At 42.1% G+C, this 17217-nt stretch overlaps 1 pseudogene; it reads left to right on the top strand.

Annotated features, from left to right (window-relative positions):
* Window positions 1-4706: 4706 nt before the first annotated feature.
* On the top strand, window positions 4707-6312 carry LOC149245386 (peroxidase 5-like; annotated as a pseudogene).
* The last annotated feature ends 10905 nt before the right edge of the window (window positions 6313-17217 follow it).

Raw genomic sequence — 17217 nt, 5'->3', positions numbered from 1 at the left:
AATGTACAAGCTCAATCTTGGGAAACCCCAAATTTACACTTAGTCAATTTTCACAACTTCGGCAAACTCGGTTGCCGAGCTCGTCGGCACCTTCACACGGTCGCCACACGACTCTCCAACCTCTCGTTCACCTCGTTGCACGTCTTCGCCGGTTCGCTCTTCGTTTGGTCGAAAACGCCCAAACCGTGTACACCTTCCCACACGCAGTCCCACTTGCCAACCTTGACAAATGCCCAAATCGTGTGAACAGCACGTAGTACCGCCTGCCCAACTCTACGATCTCCGATTGCAACCTTCGTTCACCTTCGCGCACACTTGCACGGTGGGTGGGCGCTCACCTGAGTTGCCAAGACACCCACGCCAAGTCGTCGCACAAAACAGGGGCCACACGTTCACCGTGCACGCCTCACCCGACCACAGGGCACACCTTCGCCCACACCTTCACCCAACACTAATTTCAACGCTTCTTCGTGCACGACCGCCCAAGAACGGGCGCATGTATATCTGCGCCTTCACCTTCTTGAATCTGCGCACAAGACTGCGCCTCTACTCCATGTAGCGAAGATGGGAAGTGATCGAATGTGATGATGCCAAATGCTCTTCAAATGCACTTTACTTATATCCATCGCAAGTGTGGGTGGTGGCTCGCCCAGCCGACCACCCAACGCCCACACTTCACTGCAAAGAGCCCCTTGTTATGGTCGGCCTTCGCTCCAAGTGTGGTCGGTCTTTAAACAAATCGCTCCACGCTCCAATCGCCATATAAATGCTATCGCACTTCTATTATTGTCGCATGTTTCGTCGCAATCTCGTCGTCGCAACCGCAGCTTGTCTGTGTGCGCACGCCCGGGTCATGTAGCCCAACTCGTCGTGCACGCCCACGCGCCCGTGCCCGGTTCGCCCGCGCACCCGAGGACCTTACATCCTCCTCCACCTGAAATCGTTGTCATCCTCGACAACATACCATCCTAGTAGCCATCCACCAAGATGATCAATATCCATAATGTCAACTCCTCTACATACTGCAAACATCCCTGCAACATATGTAGAACTCCATTTCCACCATGTCTCGCCTCAGCAACCACCTGTCACCAAGCTCACCATACCAAGGTATACACCTCATTGGTATGTCATATATCAGAGATCATCTCAATCCATGATCATCGACCACCCTGTCACAATCTCTACATGCTGCTCTCCTCCATAGAAGGCTGGTCCCTCCATCCAAGCTACATGCCCACTGCAACATCTCGTGTCGACCTCATCATGTGTCATCATGTGAACTGCTGCCATAGTACTCCAACATGATGCTAACACATCTCTGTATATGTTATAACCTCCATGTCTGAACTAGTTGGGTAGCTAATCCAACCGTCACGCCCAAACCATGAGAGTGCACATCCTCATGCCACCATCAGTTGTTTCTCAAAACATCCTGCCACATCCTCAACTCGATCAAGAATCCATCTCCATACAAGTATAAGCCATGCTCAGGTCCATGAAGTAGTCCTCATCTCGTCTGCAACATGTTGTCCATGATGTTTGGTGTCAATGTGCTACATGAAATCAGCCACATCTATCCCAACATCATCGATATGTGTGTATCTCCTCCATATGAAGAGACCATCTCATCAAACCGGCTCTCGATGTGTCACATCTAGGTCCATGAAGTAACCTCCATCATATCTGCAATGTGTCATCCCTCAAGTCAGCCATAGGAACAAGTATACACCTGTCTCATCTATCCATGTGCTGCCCATGATCATAGATCAATCAGCTCGCATGTCAAAAGGTAGTTGAGTCTCGGCTCAACCCATGCCCAAGTGTTGCCACCAAGGCATCATCATCGTTGTAACTCTATCACTCCAAAGTGTCTCATATTGATCATACACATCAAGTCAGTCTTTCAAGCCATTCCCATACATGTACTTGAAAGTATGCACCCCATCCTGCATCAAAGTCTCTGACCTCAGCTCCTCAATGCATCAGATCCTCTAAGTCCACCATGTATGAAGTCCCCAAAGTCACAACAGTCTCATGTCATCATGAGCTTCATGAGTCATCTCCAACCAACATCTCAGCAAGCATACAAGTCTCACCCCAAAGGTCTCTGCAAGATGCCTCAGCTCTCCATGTAGTAGGAATGCTCCATAGTCTGCTCACATTCCCATCCAAGTCCATGGCCTTGTTGTACAGGAGTGCACAACCTCTCCATGTCACATCAACAAATCTATCTGCACAACATCATTGCCTTGGCACTCCTCATTGGATGCCCATAAATGACACCTCTACAAGTGCTCCATGTCTTCAACCTGATGTCCATGACTCAAGTTGCCCATGTAGTCCAACCAAGTAGACCCATCACAACAATCGGTCATCTCATCCAAGTCTGCTATCTTTGGTTTAGTGAACTCGGTCACCCAGCCATATCAACATCATCACGAGTCCCTTCCATCATATCTCCACCACTGAAGGTTCCACCAAGACTATCTCTTGGTCTCGGCCATGAGAATTCCACCCAAGCATCATCATACCTCAAGTGTCTGCCCTTCAATCTGTCCATGAGTCATGCTGGGCACTTAGCCAAAGTGGCTAAGACATGACCCAATCCTCCACAACGATCATCATGTTCCTCCCTTGTTATGGGCCTTTTCAACTTCTACCATAAAGTCACAAAAAACCTTAACAAGTCCTGCAACAATCGACAATCCTTGCTTCTCCATACAAGGTCTCATCATAGACATCCATGGTAAGATGCTCCTCTGCATCGGCAAACTGGCTTTGCCCTTCCTTACATACGGTCCACCTACCAAATGCTCAAGTGAAACCCAATTATCAATAGTACTTACATCATCATGAGGTTCCTCCATATGAGTATCCTCATTCATCCATGTCCACAAACTGCGCGATCCCGGTCCAACGTGATCGATCTCAAGTTCATCCTCCATCGTTGTCACATTTGCAACATCTTCAACTATCATCACTTCCTCTTCCTTGATAGCACAATCTGCAACTTCATCTTGCTCCATTGTCCAACCAAGTTGAAGAAGTTCGTCTTCAACATTCTTTTCCAAGACTTCAAGTTCCTCTCAAATCCGTGGATTCTCTTCTTTCAACCTCTTCAAACTGTATAAGGTCAGCAAGAGCTTCCCTTCGCATTCTTCCAAACTTGCCATGCCTTGTCGTTCAGCTTGGCCCAAGCACTAAGCTTCACCTCTGCTAAACCTATTTCATGAGCTTCACCAAGATCCTTGCAACCATGAACCGGCCCTTGTTCCACTTGTATGTGAAACTAGCTTCCTTCACCTGCAAGTACCTGCTTCCACTGTCATCAACTGTCAAGCTTCTTCAACCCTGAATCCGCCTGCTCTGATACCATCTGTCACGCCCCTACACCTGCGGTAGTCTTTCAACAGCTTATAGTGAGGTGCGGCACCACTGAACACTTTATTTTCACCAATACTTATGTTTGTGGACTACCCCTAATTCACTTTCTCCTACTTAGTTTGTGTTTCGCAACCAAGTATTATTATGTTTAACCTTTATACCAATCAACATCCATACTCATTCATTATCAACAGCAATTATAAACAAAGACAATTGCACAGTATAAAGGGAGGGGCAACTCCCTGCAGTATGAGTCTGTCCGAATCAATATATTATATAATCATCACTTTTACAATGTACAAGCTAAATCTTGGGAAACCCCAAATTTACACTTAGTCAATTTTCACAACTTTGGCAAACTCGGTTGCCCAGCTCGTTGGCACCTTCGCATGGTCATCGCACGACTCTCCAACCCGTCGTTCACCTCGTCGCACGTTTTCGCCTGTTCGTTCTTCGTTTGGTCACAAACGCCCAAACCGTGTACACCTGCCCACACGCAGTCCTACTTGCCAACCTTGACAAACGCCCAAATCGTGTGAACAACGCGTAGTACCGCCTGCCCAACTCTACGACCTCCAGTTCCAACCTTCGCTCACCTTCGTGCACACTTGCATGGTAGGCGGGCGCTCACCCAAGTCACCAAGACACCCACGCCAAGTCGTCGCACAAAACGGGCACCACACATTCACTGTGTACGCCTCACCCGACCACCGGGCCCACATTCGCCCACATGTTCGCCCAACACTAAGTTTAATGCTTCTTCGTGCATGACCTCCCAAGAACGGGTGCATGTATATCTGCGCCTTCACCTTCTTGAATTTGCGCACAAGACTGCACCTCTACTCCATGTAGCGAAGATTGTATGATCGAATGTGATGATGCCAAATTCTCTTCAAATGCACTTTACTTATATCCATTGCAAGTGTGGGTGGTGGCTCGCCCAGCTGACCACCCAACGCCCACACTTCACCGCAAAGAGCCCCTTGTTATGGTCGACCTTCTCTCCAAGTGTGGTCGGTCTTTAAAAAAATCGCTCCACGCTCCAATTGCCATATAAATGCTATCGCACTTCTATTATTGTCACATGTTTCATCGCAAGCTCGTCATCGCAACCGCAGCTTGTCCGTGTGTGCACGCCCAGGTCGTGCATCCCAACTCGCAGTGCACGCCTGCGTGCCCGTGCCCGGTTTGCCTTCGCACCCGAGGACCTTACAGGAAGGTATTTTCTTGTGACCATTTCCATCCTTTTATCATTATCAGCGACCCTTTTGTCTCAGATGATCTGAGTTGAAGGGTTCCAGATTGATTCAACTCTTCATATGGCATCTCATCCTCAGACTTTGGTCAAATATGTTGCATGGCATATTGACCGAGGTACGCCACGCCATATATAGGGCACCCAGCTTCCAACGATATATATATATATTCCACATGAGAAGATTGAGCTTAGTCTCAGGAAACGAGTGGTTGTCTGGATATTCCTTGCATTTGCAAATAAATTGGGGATTCTTTAAAAGGACAATAAATTATCTCATGCTAAAGCTAATTAAGGACAATAATCCTAATGGATTATTGATCAATTGATCATGATCGTTGGTTACTTAATTTAGTAGTAGCAATTGTATTACTAGGCGCAGTGTCATCTCCTCCTGTAATAATAGCAACGAACGCGAATGGATTAAAGGTGGGTTACTACCGTCATAAGTGCCCTGAGGTGGAGGCAATTGTAAGTGCAGCTATGGCGAAAGCCGTGAAAGCAAATCCCGACGTTGCACCTTCTCTCATCAGGATGCATTTTCATGACTGCTTTGTGAGAGAGTATATTTTAATGATCAGCATAATTAGCTAAATATATATATATATATATATATATATATCAATTTCGTCAAATAAATATAGGGTAATCAGATCAGCTAATTTACAGGGATGCGATGGATCAATACTTATTGATTCCACGCCTCGAAATAAAGCAGAGAAAGACTCACCGGCAAACAATCTGAGCCTTCGTGAGTTCAGAGTAATTGATGAAGCAAAGTCGATGTTGGAAGCTATATGTCTGAATGTCGTCTCATGTGCAGACATCGTTGCCTTCGCTGGAAGAGATAGCGCCTACCAGGTGGGTGATTAAAATCTAATACTCAATAATAATAAATTGTTATTGTTAATATTCAACTGGGTCTCGTTATATTGTATTGATGATATCCATGAATATTGGCACAAGCTGGAGGACTATTTGGGAGGTGGAAGCAAGGCGAAGAGACGGAAGGATCTCTCGAGCATCAGACATCCTAGGGAATTTACCACCTCCACAATTCGATGTAAACCAGCTCACACAATGCTTCGCTGCAAAATCTTTGTCACAAGAAGACATGGTCACTCTCTCAGGTAGTTATTACAAGCATCCATATGGTATGGTTGTGTGATTTGATTGAACGGATGCAGGCATCCCATCATCGTTTTCATGTTTTAATCTTACAATAATTATAATTATATAATTTTATAGGGGCGCACTCGATCAGGGTTTCACATTGCTCTTCGTTCAGTGCAGATAGGCTTTACAATTTCAGTGGAACGGGTCATCAGGACCCCAGTATGGACCCTCCATTTGCTTCGTCGCTCAAAGCCAAATGCCCGATATAAAATTCCAATTCAAACTCTGACCCCACCTCCATTCCCTTGGATTCACTGACGCCCACATGTTTAGATGAGAAATATTACTTGGGTCTTCGAGCAAAGCGTGGAGTGTTGCCCTCCGATCAAATGTTGATGTCCAATCCATCGACAATGAGAATGGTTAAAATAAACTCCAAGTATCCATCCATTTGGAGAAAGAATTTTGGGAGAGCGATGGTGAAAATGGGCGCAATAGACGTGTTGACTCGGTCGCAGGGAGAGATCAGGAAAGTTTGCCGCATCCTTAGCTGACTTATTTGTTCATTCATTCTGTATCATAATCCAACGTCTCACAGAGTGCAATTTCATCCATGTTCCTAGCACTTATGCTCTATTTTGTAAGTGATTTGGAATGATTCTTAGAATGAATTACGCAAGAGAAATACAATATTGGGGTTCAAAATTCAAGATCTCAAACAAAGATTCTCCTCATATTACTCTCCATACAACTTTTATGTTCACAACAAACAATTTTTCTCTCAACTTGAACTTTTTTTTGTTGGCAGGCAATTTTTGGTTCCTCGTTTATATTGTAATATCATTACAAGTCATGCATCATATTTGATATCAATGGTTAAACATTTGCGTCTTTTATGACTCGACTCTCTGGTTTAATTAATTATTTGGATTATATAAGTATAGACTTTTTAAAAGAGAGTCTCTATTTTTGGAATCAGACATCAAAATTTTAACAGGGGGAAAGTTAGGAATTAACACAGGGTGCCCTATCACTATCCCAATGGAGAAAGAACACAGACAAGAGAATTGGGCATAGATGAATTGGAGAAAGTTCTAAGTGCATTTCCAGCTCATTAGAGCGTTATTATTAGGGTTTTCCAGGGACCCTCCCTGCATCCATACGCTAAACAAGGGCCTCCACCTAACCTTACATTAACCTTCCTTATGCCAAACCTCAGAACGACCCTTTTCTCACCATCTGTGAAGCGTTAGCCTAAGTATGGATCAATCCACACCCACAAGGAGAGCGGGAAATCATTCGACCCAGGAGATTCATAGGTTGAGCAATCGACGAAAAGAGTTTAGCCAAAGGCGATGGTATAGAAACTCATAAGAACGCACGCTAGGTAATAATGTGTAGAATGTCGTATGCCCGTTTTTGGTTTTTGGTCGCAATGTGTATATATTATCCATCAGTGATTTTTAACACCATTATCTGTGTGTCGTAGTCTATTTGAGTTTAATGGAGTTGAGTTTAGTGCAGAGTTTCGCTCGTCATTAATTTAATTATAATTGTTGAAATATAATTCCAACTATGCATTTATTGCAGCGCTGTTTTGCAAAACCATGATGGATTTCCCCGCACCACCTTTCAAGCTGAGTGGTATTTGTCAGGCTCCGATCACCCCGACTTGTTTCCATGCGTCCAGTGTACGTTTTTAAAACCGCCCATCCCCCGGAACGTAAAGTTTGTGCAGGTGGAGCCTGTGGGGAATTGATGACATCCATTCGATTAAATCAATGGTTGTGTACAAGCCTGAAGTGGAGATTGCGTAAAGTTATTTTGACCGCCACTTCTTTTCTCCGTAAAAGTTATTAATGAAATTTAATATGGTTCGTAGGATGGTTGGTTTTTAATTTTATTGTTCTTCTTAACTTATGGAGGTATGGGTAAGTCAATGCATTGTTAAGTTTTCTTTGGTTTTGGTATATGTAATGTTTTGTGTTCATTCACATATGTAATGCAAAGAAAAAAAGGCTCAGCAGCGCGAAAAAGAAAAGTGCAAGGGTTAATTTTTCTGTGAAGGTATGTTGAAATGTGCAACAACGCATATAAATTTTCTATTGGTGGATATGTAATGTAACAAGCGCAGAACCGTGAAAAGGGTGAAGCAAGTCTTTTTTTGTTTTGTTATTGAAATATATTCTCTAGCAGTATGAATATATGAATATAATAAAACCAGAAGTGTGGGAATGAAAAAGAATTTATTTTGTTGGTTGAAAATGAAATGTGTTGAGCTCCAGCAAATGTATTGAGATTGATTTTTTACCTCTATAAATGTAAGTTTTATTTTTACACACATTAGTGTAAAAATAAATTTTTGGAGCTGAAACAGAGTATTTTGTTTTGTGGAAGTTCTTGGTGAATCCCTCTGAGAGAGAGGAAGAAATATGTAACAGCTAGTATTTATCAATGAATATAAAGCTTTTCTGGGTGTGAAAAATCTTTGTTCTCATAAAAAAATTTAGCTTCTGTGTGTTAAAGATCCTGTAGCAGAAACAGAGCATTTTCTCTGTTCAGTAATTGTTTGAAATTACCAGAAATTTCCAACATGGTATCAGAGATTATCCAGACTCTTTGAAGGTGTCAAAGAAGCTGAAGGAAGATTTCTGGCTGCAGCAGCTTCTCTAGCAGAGTGAAGACTCAGTCAAGAAAGATTCAAAGGTATTTCTCTAGCCAGATATTTAAATACTTGATTTTATTTTGAAGCATAGTTTAGAGTGGAAGAATGGCCAGCACTAGCACTATCATGGGTATCTTTAATACCCAGCTCCCACAGTTTAATGGAAAAAACTATGACTATTGGGCAATAACCATGAGAGCCCTGTTTGCTTCTCAAGATTTATGGGAATTAGTTGAGGATGGTTTTGAAGAACCAGCAGATAAAGATGAGTTTAATAGGTTAACTCAGGCAGGGAAATATCTATTGAGGAGAAATAGGAAGAAGGATTCCAAAGCCCTCGTATTTTTATATCAAGCAATGCATGAGAGTGTGTTTCCAAGGATAGCAGCAATAAAGACATCCAAAGAAGCATGGCAAACTCTCGAGACAGCTTATCAAGGCATGGAGAAAGTGAAGACAGTAAAACTACAGTTGCTGAGAAGAGATTTTGAGAATCTATGCATGAAGGAGTCAGACAATATTGACTCATTCTTCACACATGTAATTGGTCTGGTCACACAGATAAGATCTCATGGAGAAACTCTTGAAGAAAGGAGGATTGTGGAGAAACTATTGAGGGTCCTACCCTCAAAGTTTGATGTGATTTTCACCACCATAGAAGAGACAAAGGATCTCTCAAACTTTTCAGTTGATGAACTTCCTGCATCACTGATAACACATGAGCAGAGGTTGAGTAGAAATGAAAACTCATCTCTAGAGAAAGCCTTCAAGACCTAGATGTCCTTTGGAAGAGGAAGAGGTCAAGGCAGAGGAAACAAGAGAGGAAGAGGCAGAAGCCAAAACGGAGGTGGAAGGAACAACCCAGCAAATGCTCAAGGAAGAGGCAACAATCCAAATCAGAACCAAGGCCAAATCAACAACCAACAAAGTGGACAGCATCATGCTCAAGGACAAAGGTATGAAAAATCCAATGTTCAATGTTATTATTTTAAAAAATATGGGCATTATGCAAATGAATGTAGGAAGAAGGAGCATGATATGACTAATAGATCAAGTGCAAATATCACTAGAGAAAATATCAGCCAAGATAATGTGATTTTAGCTTGTGACATGGCTGAAAAAAATAGTGATGATATATGGTTTCTAGACTCCAGTTGCGACAACCATATGACAGGAAACATAGCCCTGTTTTCTGCTATAGATCAGAGTGTGAAGTCACAAGTCACACTTGGGACTGATAGTAAAATTTATGTTATGGGAAAATGATAAGTAAAAATATTTACAGAGAAAGGTGAAAAGAAAACCATAGTAGATGTCTATTATGTTCCTAGAATGAGATGTAACCTCTTGAGTATTGGACAAATTTTTCAAAAGGGGTACAATGTTTTCTTTGTGAATGATGTATGCACCATCATGGATAGAGCACCTAGCAAACGATGCATTGTTGAAGTGAAGATGACGAGGAACAAGATGTTCCCTCTCAGAATAAGGGCAGATTTGAAAAACAAAGAAGTAATTGCAGCAGTTACCCAAGAGGCTTTCCAAAGCGTACCAAAGGATGAAAATTGGTTGTGGAACTTGAGATTTGGACATGTCAACTTTGGAGATCTTAATCTGTTGAGTAGAAAAGGAATCGTAAGAGGATTACCATTGATAGAGAAACCAGATAGCCTTTGTGAAGGTTGTATCTTGGGGAAACAACACAGAGAAAGTTTTCCATCAGGGAAAAGCATGAGGGCAAAGGCACCCTTAGAGATTGTCCACTGAGACTTATGTGGACCAATGCAAACTCCATCACTAGCAGGCAGCCAATATTATCTAACATTCATTGATGATTTCACCAGAACAACTTGGGCTTATTTTCTAAAGAACAAAAGTGAAGTGTTTGAAAAATTTCGAAATTTCAAAGCACTTGTAGAAAACCAAAGCAAGTTGCATATCAAAATTTTGAGAACTGGTAGAGGAGGTGAGTATATCTCCAAGGAATTCCTATGGTTCTTTATAGAAAATGGAATTCACAAACAGTTTACCACTAGATACACTCTGCAGCAAAATGGAGTTGTTATAAGGAAGAATAGGACAATTATGGATATGGCAAGGAGCATGTTGAAGGCAAAGCATTTGCCAAATGATTATTGGGATGAAGTTGTACACTGTGAAGTATATATTTTGAATAGTTGTCCTACAAAAGCAGTGATGAACAAAGTGCCGGAAGAAGCATGGAGTGGGAGGAAGCAAGGAGTCACCCACATGAAAGTTTTTGGATGTGTGGCTTATGCACACATTCCAGGTCAGCTAAGGAAGAAGTTGGACAACAAACGGGAGAAATGTATTTTCATTGGATATAGTGAGGAATCCAAATCTTACAGGTTGTATATCCCATCTACCAAGAAGTTTTTTGCGAGGAGAGATGTTCAATTCATTGAGGAGGAAGCTTGGGATGGAAGCATAGAGAAAACAATGAATGTTAAAAAATGTTTGTCTCATGATGAAGATGATGAGGAGATCGCTGAAATACATCCCCAAACAGCAGCGCCAACACAAGGACAGCAAGGGACACCCTTGAAGAGAAATGAAAGTGCTTCTCCAAGCACACCACAAGGAGGAAATTCAAGTGCTTCTTCAAGCACTTGCACACCAAATGAAAGAGGTAAGAAATTCAGAAATTTAAGTGACATTTATGATGAAGGTATGAACTCTTTATTTGCTGTATATTGTCATGTTGATGACCCTATTCATTTTGAAGATGCAATTAAGGATAAGAAATGGATAAAAGCTATGGATAAGGAGATCAATGCCATAGAGAGAAACAAGACATGGGATTTGGTTGAACTACCAAAAGGAAAGGAAGTCATTGGAGTTAAATGGGTCTACAAGACCAAGAGCAATGCTGAAGGAAAAATAGAAAGACACAAAGCAAGGCTGGTTGTCAATGGATACAAGCAGCAGTATGGGAGAGACTATGAGGAAACGTTTGCACCGGTTGCAAGAATGGAAACCGTGAGAGTAGTGTTGTCCATAGCAACACAGAACAAGTGGAAAGTTTATCAAATGGATGTGAAGTCAGCATTCCTAAATGGAGTGTTAATGGAAGAGGTATACATTGAACAACCTCTAGGCTATGAAAAGAAAGGCCAAGAGCACAAAGTGTGTAGATTGAAGAAAGCTTTTTATGGGCTGAAGCAAGCACCAAGAGCATGGTACAGTAGGATAGATTCCTATCTACTAGAAAATGGATTTGACAAATGTGAGGGAGAACCCACCGTCTACATCAAAGAAAAGGATGGTAACATTTTAATTGTTGTGTTATATGTTGATGATGTTATTTTTACAGGTAATGATGACTACCTCATTGAAAACTTCAAAACAGTCATGAAAGAAGAATTTGAAATGATTGACATGGGCTTGCTGAGATACTTCTTAGGAATAGAAGTATATCAAAATGAAAATGGAATTTTTATCTCACAAGCAAAATATGTAAATGAAGTGTTGGAAAGATTTAACATGTAGGACAGTAAGGCAGCAATCACTCCCACAGTGATGGGATTAAAACTCAGCAAAGAGGACAACAGCAAGGATTTTGATCCTAGTTTGTACAAGAGTATAGTTGGCAGCCTTATGTATTTAACTGCAACTAGGCCAGATATAATGTTTGTTGTTAGTTTAATTTTCAGATTCATGGAGAGGCCAAAGGAAGCACATTGGCAGGCGGCAAAAAGAATTATGAGCTATGTCAAAGGCACTAAAAGGTTTGGCATTTTATATACTACTTCAAAATGTTTAGATTTAATTGGATACACTGATAGTGATTGGGCTCGAAGTTTAGATGATCGGAAAAGCACATCCGATTATGTTTTTCACATGGGTTCAGGAGCCATTTCATGGGCTTCTAAGAAGCAACCTATTGTAGCGTTGTCTACAGCAGAGGCAGAATATGTGGCAGCTACCGTAGCAGCATGTCAAGCAGTTTGGATGACAAGGATGTTAAGGAGCTTAGGCCAAGAGCAGGCAAAAGAAACGGTGATTTTTTGTGACAATAGCTCAGCTATTGCATTATCCAAGAATTCTGTGTTTCATAAGAGAACGAAACACATTGACACAAGGTTTCATTACATCAGGGAATTGGTGAACAATGAAGAAATTGTTTTACAACATTGTAGGACTTAGGAACAGGTTGCAGACATTTTGACAAAGCTATTGGACCAAAAAAGCTTTGAGTTTTTGAGGAAATGGCTGGGTATGACTGATAACCCAGTAGTTGAAATTAAAGGGGAGTGTTGAAATATAAACCAACTGCGCATTTATTGCAGCGCTGTTTTGCAAAACCATGATGGATTTCCCCGCACCACCTTTCAAGCTGAGTGGTATTTGTCAGGAGGGCTCCGATCACACTGACTTGCTGCCACGCGTCCAGTGTACGTTTTCAAAACCGCCCATCCCTCGGAATGTAAAGTTCGTGCAAGTGGAGCCTCCGGGGAATTGATGACAGCCATTCTATTAAATCAATGGTTGCGTACAGGCCTGAAAGTGGAGATTGCGTAAAGTTATTTTGACCGCCAGTTCTTTTCTCCGTAAAAGTCATTAATGAAATTTAATATGGTTCATAGGATGGTTGGTAAATGTTTTAATTTTATTGTTTTTTTAACTTACGGAGGTATGGGTAAGTCAACGCATTGTTAAGTTTTTTTTGGTTTTGGTATATGTAATGTTTTGTGTTCATTCGCATATGTAATGCAAAGAAAAAAAGGGCACAACAGTGCGAAAAAGAAAAGAGCAGGGGTTAATTTTTCAGTGAAGGCATGTTGAAATGTGTAGCAACGCATATAAAATTTTTATTGGTGGATATGTAATGTAACAAGCGCAGAAGCGTGAAAAGGGTGAAGCAAGTTTTTTTTTGTTTTGTTATTGAAATGTATTCTCCAGCAGTATGAATATAATGAAACCAGAAGTGTGGGAATGAAAAAGAATTTATTTTGTTGGTTGAAAATGAAATGTAATGAGCTCCAGCAAATGTATTGAGATTGATTTTTTACAGCTGTAAATGTAAGTTTTATTTTTACACATAGTAGTGTAAAAATAAATTTTTGGAGCTGAAACAGTGATCCAGGTGGATGTTGGTGGCCACCCACCTATCCCATTTGGACCCCCACAACTGTCTCTTTCAAGTTTTCTGTTTCCTTAATTATAGCACAATTTACTATTTTTAGCAGTTTTTGGAGTCCTAAACTTCTGGAGCCGTTTTGAGGCCCTAAACAATGTTTTTTGGGAAATCCACTGCCAGCGATTTTTATATTTAAAAATCGTCTTTTTTGTCGTATTCCTCAGAGAGATCTTTCCAACGGGCTATCATGCGCGTCAAATGGAGATAGTACGACCAATTCGCGACCCCGAGATGTTGATGTACCAACTTACCCAAAAACGGGGCCCACAATTTGGCGTTTCATCTTCTAGGGTTAGGTTTTGGAATGTGAAGGGTTTTCCATTGTTTCTCAACAATAAATAGGCCCTCGAGCCTCATTGTAACACAGTTTTGGGAGAAAAGTTCAGAGGCATGTAGCCGACATATCTCTTCTTAGAGATAAGCTACCATCGCCCTAGCTGGGTTATTTCCATTTCTATTTGTAAGCATATTTCAGTATTATACAGTAATGAAATGAAGTACTATTTCCACTGCATATTTTTCTTTATGGTTATCTCTATATTTTATTGCGTTCCTGTTTAAATCTGGATCAGTGGTATCAGAGCGGTCTGATTTTTCTCTGTTTTTCTTTGCATGTCCCCAACGTGGTCGGGATATAAGGAGTTAGGTCTGGAACTGGTCGAACCTTTGCAAGACCAGCCTCGCAAATCTCGACGACCTCCCATGGTGGATGAGAAGAAAAATGAGGGGGTGGGAGATCCTATCAAAATCTTGCTCGAAGAAGCCCTCGAGCGACAAAGGAACGCGATGATGGACAGCTTTGCCCAAATCCTTCAGCGACTACCTAGAGGCGACACATCGGCTTCCAACAACTACTCTGGAAATGCCACACCATTTAAGGTACAAGTTAATTTTGAAATCCCCATCTTCGAGGGTCAAATAGATGCAGATTCCGTAGATAAATGGTTAAATATGCTTGATGGGTATTTTTCTGTTCTTGAATTTTAAAGTCGGGAAAAGATTGTTTTCGCTATTCTCAAAACAGCCCCCCACGTCAAGGACTGGTGGGAAACCTACTGCGAATAGAAGGATGAAAGTACAGGCTCACTGTTTTCAGCTGCACCCACTTGGAATGACTTCTAGGATGCCATCAAGGAGCAGTACTACCCTGTCAAAAGCTATGAGGACAAATACATCAAATGGACCACACTACGGCAGGGATAAGACCAAGATGTGCCGGAGTTCACAAAAATTTTTCATACCCTTCACACACAATTGGGTATCAAAGATTCTGAGTTGCATCTGGTACTCAAATACCGCGACTGCCTAACCAGATACATCCAGGAAGAGATGGAGTTCTTGAACATCTCCTCACTCGGCACAGCATACCGATACGCTGTCAAAATCGAGCAAAAGTTCAAATAGAAGAAGCGAGACTTTGGATCTGCAAATCCAAAGCCCAAAGGAAAAAGCCAAGGCGGGGTGACCCAAGACAACCTGTCAAAGCCGTAAGAAAAGAACAACACCACGAAGCCGAAGAAGGACACAAGAAAGTGGTGTGAGTTCCACAAGAGTCCCACTAATAACACAAGTGAGTGTTGGACCAAGAAGTCGCTGGTGGCCGAGTTGAAGGCTTCCGAATCAGATGCATGTTTCGACTCTGATTCAGAACCCGACAAGGGGAATGACAAAGGGAAGCAGATCATTGATGCGGATCCCAGCGCCACTGTTGCTACTACCAAGATCTAGAAAAATGAGCCCGAAGATCCAGAGGAGGGGGAACGTCTTTTCCACTCACAGATGTGGGTGAAGGGTTTGCCACTGCAATTCATTGTCGACAGTGGCAGCCAAAAGAACCTCATTTCAGCAGAGGTCGTGAAGCCGTTGGGCCTACCAACTACACCACACCCACAGCCGTATAGTATCGGTTGGCTTCACGAAGGACGAGATCTCAAAGTTCGCCAGTAGTGCCACCTTCCCTACAGCATCAAGCCCTCCACAGACGAGGTATTGTGTGTTGTTACACCTCTGGATGTTTGTGATGTACTATTAGGCCAGCCATACTTGTGGAGGCGACATGTTGTGTATGAGTCAAGGCCTCGCACTGTCATCATTTCTTTGGATAATTCATTATACAGGATACTGGAGGTAGCCCCACCTACCGCCACCTCTTTGATCACTGCTGAGAAAGGCAGCGAGCTCATCTCACAGACTAGGAAATTTATTTTCTGTCTGGTTCGCTACCAAAGTAAGGGGGAGATCGTTGCTACATCCATGACCCCCGCGAAGGGTTCCTCCACATAGCAGCAGCAACAGAGGGATACAGTCGTGACATAACACAGGAAAAACTTCTCCTTACCTGGAGGGATACCACACAAGTTTCAGGTGGGCGACAAAGTTTGGCTACATTTGTAGAGGGAGCACCTTACCAGAACCCATCAGAAACTCAGACCACTTCGACATGGTCCTTACACCAGTAACAAGGCTACGGGAAACAATGCTTTGAAGCATAGCATTCCTCCATTCCTTCGCTTGCACCAAGTGTTCAATGTGGACCGTCGCCGACCATGCTCCCCACCATTTCTGGAAACATTAGAGATTGCAGAACAGCTCACCAGAGACCCAACTCTACAGAAGCTTCGTCATCTCAAGGAGGAACTCAACGCAATGGGGATCATTGCTTCCTAAAGGGGGAGGAATGATCCAGGTGGATGTTGGTGGCCACCCACCTATCCCATTTGGACCCCCACAACTGTCTCTTTCAGTTTTTCTGTTTCCTTAATTATAGCACAGTTTACTATTTTTAGCAGTTTTTCGGGTCCTAAACTTCCGGAGCCGTTTTGAGGCCCTAAACGACGTTTTTTGGGAAATCCACCGCCAGAAATTTTTCTACCTAAAGAGTGTCTTATTTGTCGCAGTCCTCGGAGAGATCTTTCCAACGGGCTATCATGCGCGTCAAACAGAGATAGTACGACCAATTCGCGACCTCGGGAAGTTGATGTACCAACATACCCAAAAATGGGGCCCACAATTTCGTGTTTCATCTTCTAGGGTTAGGTTTTGGAATGTGAAGGGTTTTCCATTATTTATCAACAATAAATAGGCCCTTGAGCCTTATTTTAACACAGTTTTGGGAGAACAGTTTAGAGGCATGTAGCTGACACATCTCTTCTCAGAGATAAGCTACCATCGCCCTAGCTGGGTTATTTCCATTTCTATTTGTAAGCATATTTCAGTATTTTACAGTAATGAAATGAAGTATTATTTCCACTGCATATTTGTCTTTATGGTTATCTCTGTATTTTATTGCATTCCTGTTTAAATCCGGATCAAACAGAGTATTTTGTTTTGTGGAAGTTCTTGGTGAATCCCTCTCGGAGAGAGGAAGAAATATGTAACAGGCAGTATTTATCAATGAATATAAAGTTTTTATGGGTGTGAAAAATCTATGTTCTCAGAAAACAATTTAGCTTCCCTATGTTAAAGATCCTGTGGTAGAAACAGTGCATTTTCTCTGTTCAGTAATTGTTTGAAATTACCAGAAATTTCCAACAATAATGATGTTTTCTATGTAATCTATTTAATTCTTATTGAATAATGAGAATTTATGCTTCACTTCATTCTTTTTGAGAGCATCACAAATCAAGAATCCAG

The sequence above is a fragment of the Pinus tabuliformis genome, chromosome 7 (assembly GCF_031772625.1).
Source record: "Pinus tabuliformis cultivar Carrire ecotype Pingquan chromosome 7, CPIR1, whole genome shotgun sequence".
Taxonomy (NCBI): domain Eukaryota; kingdom Viridiplantae; phylum Streptophyta; class Pinopsida; order Pinales; family Pinaceae; genus Pinus; species Pinus tabuliformis.
Note: the sequence above shows the minus strand (reverse complement) of the source record. Positions and strands in the feature narration are given on the sequence as shown.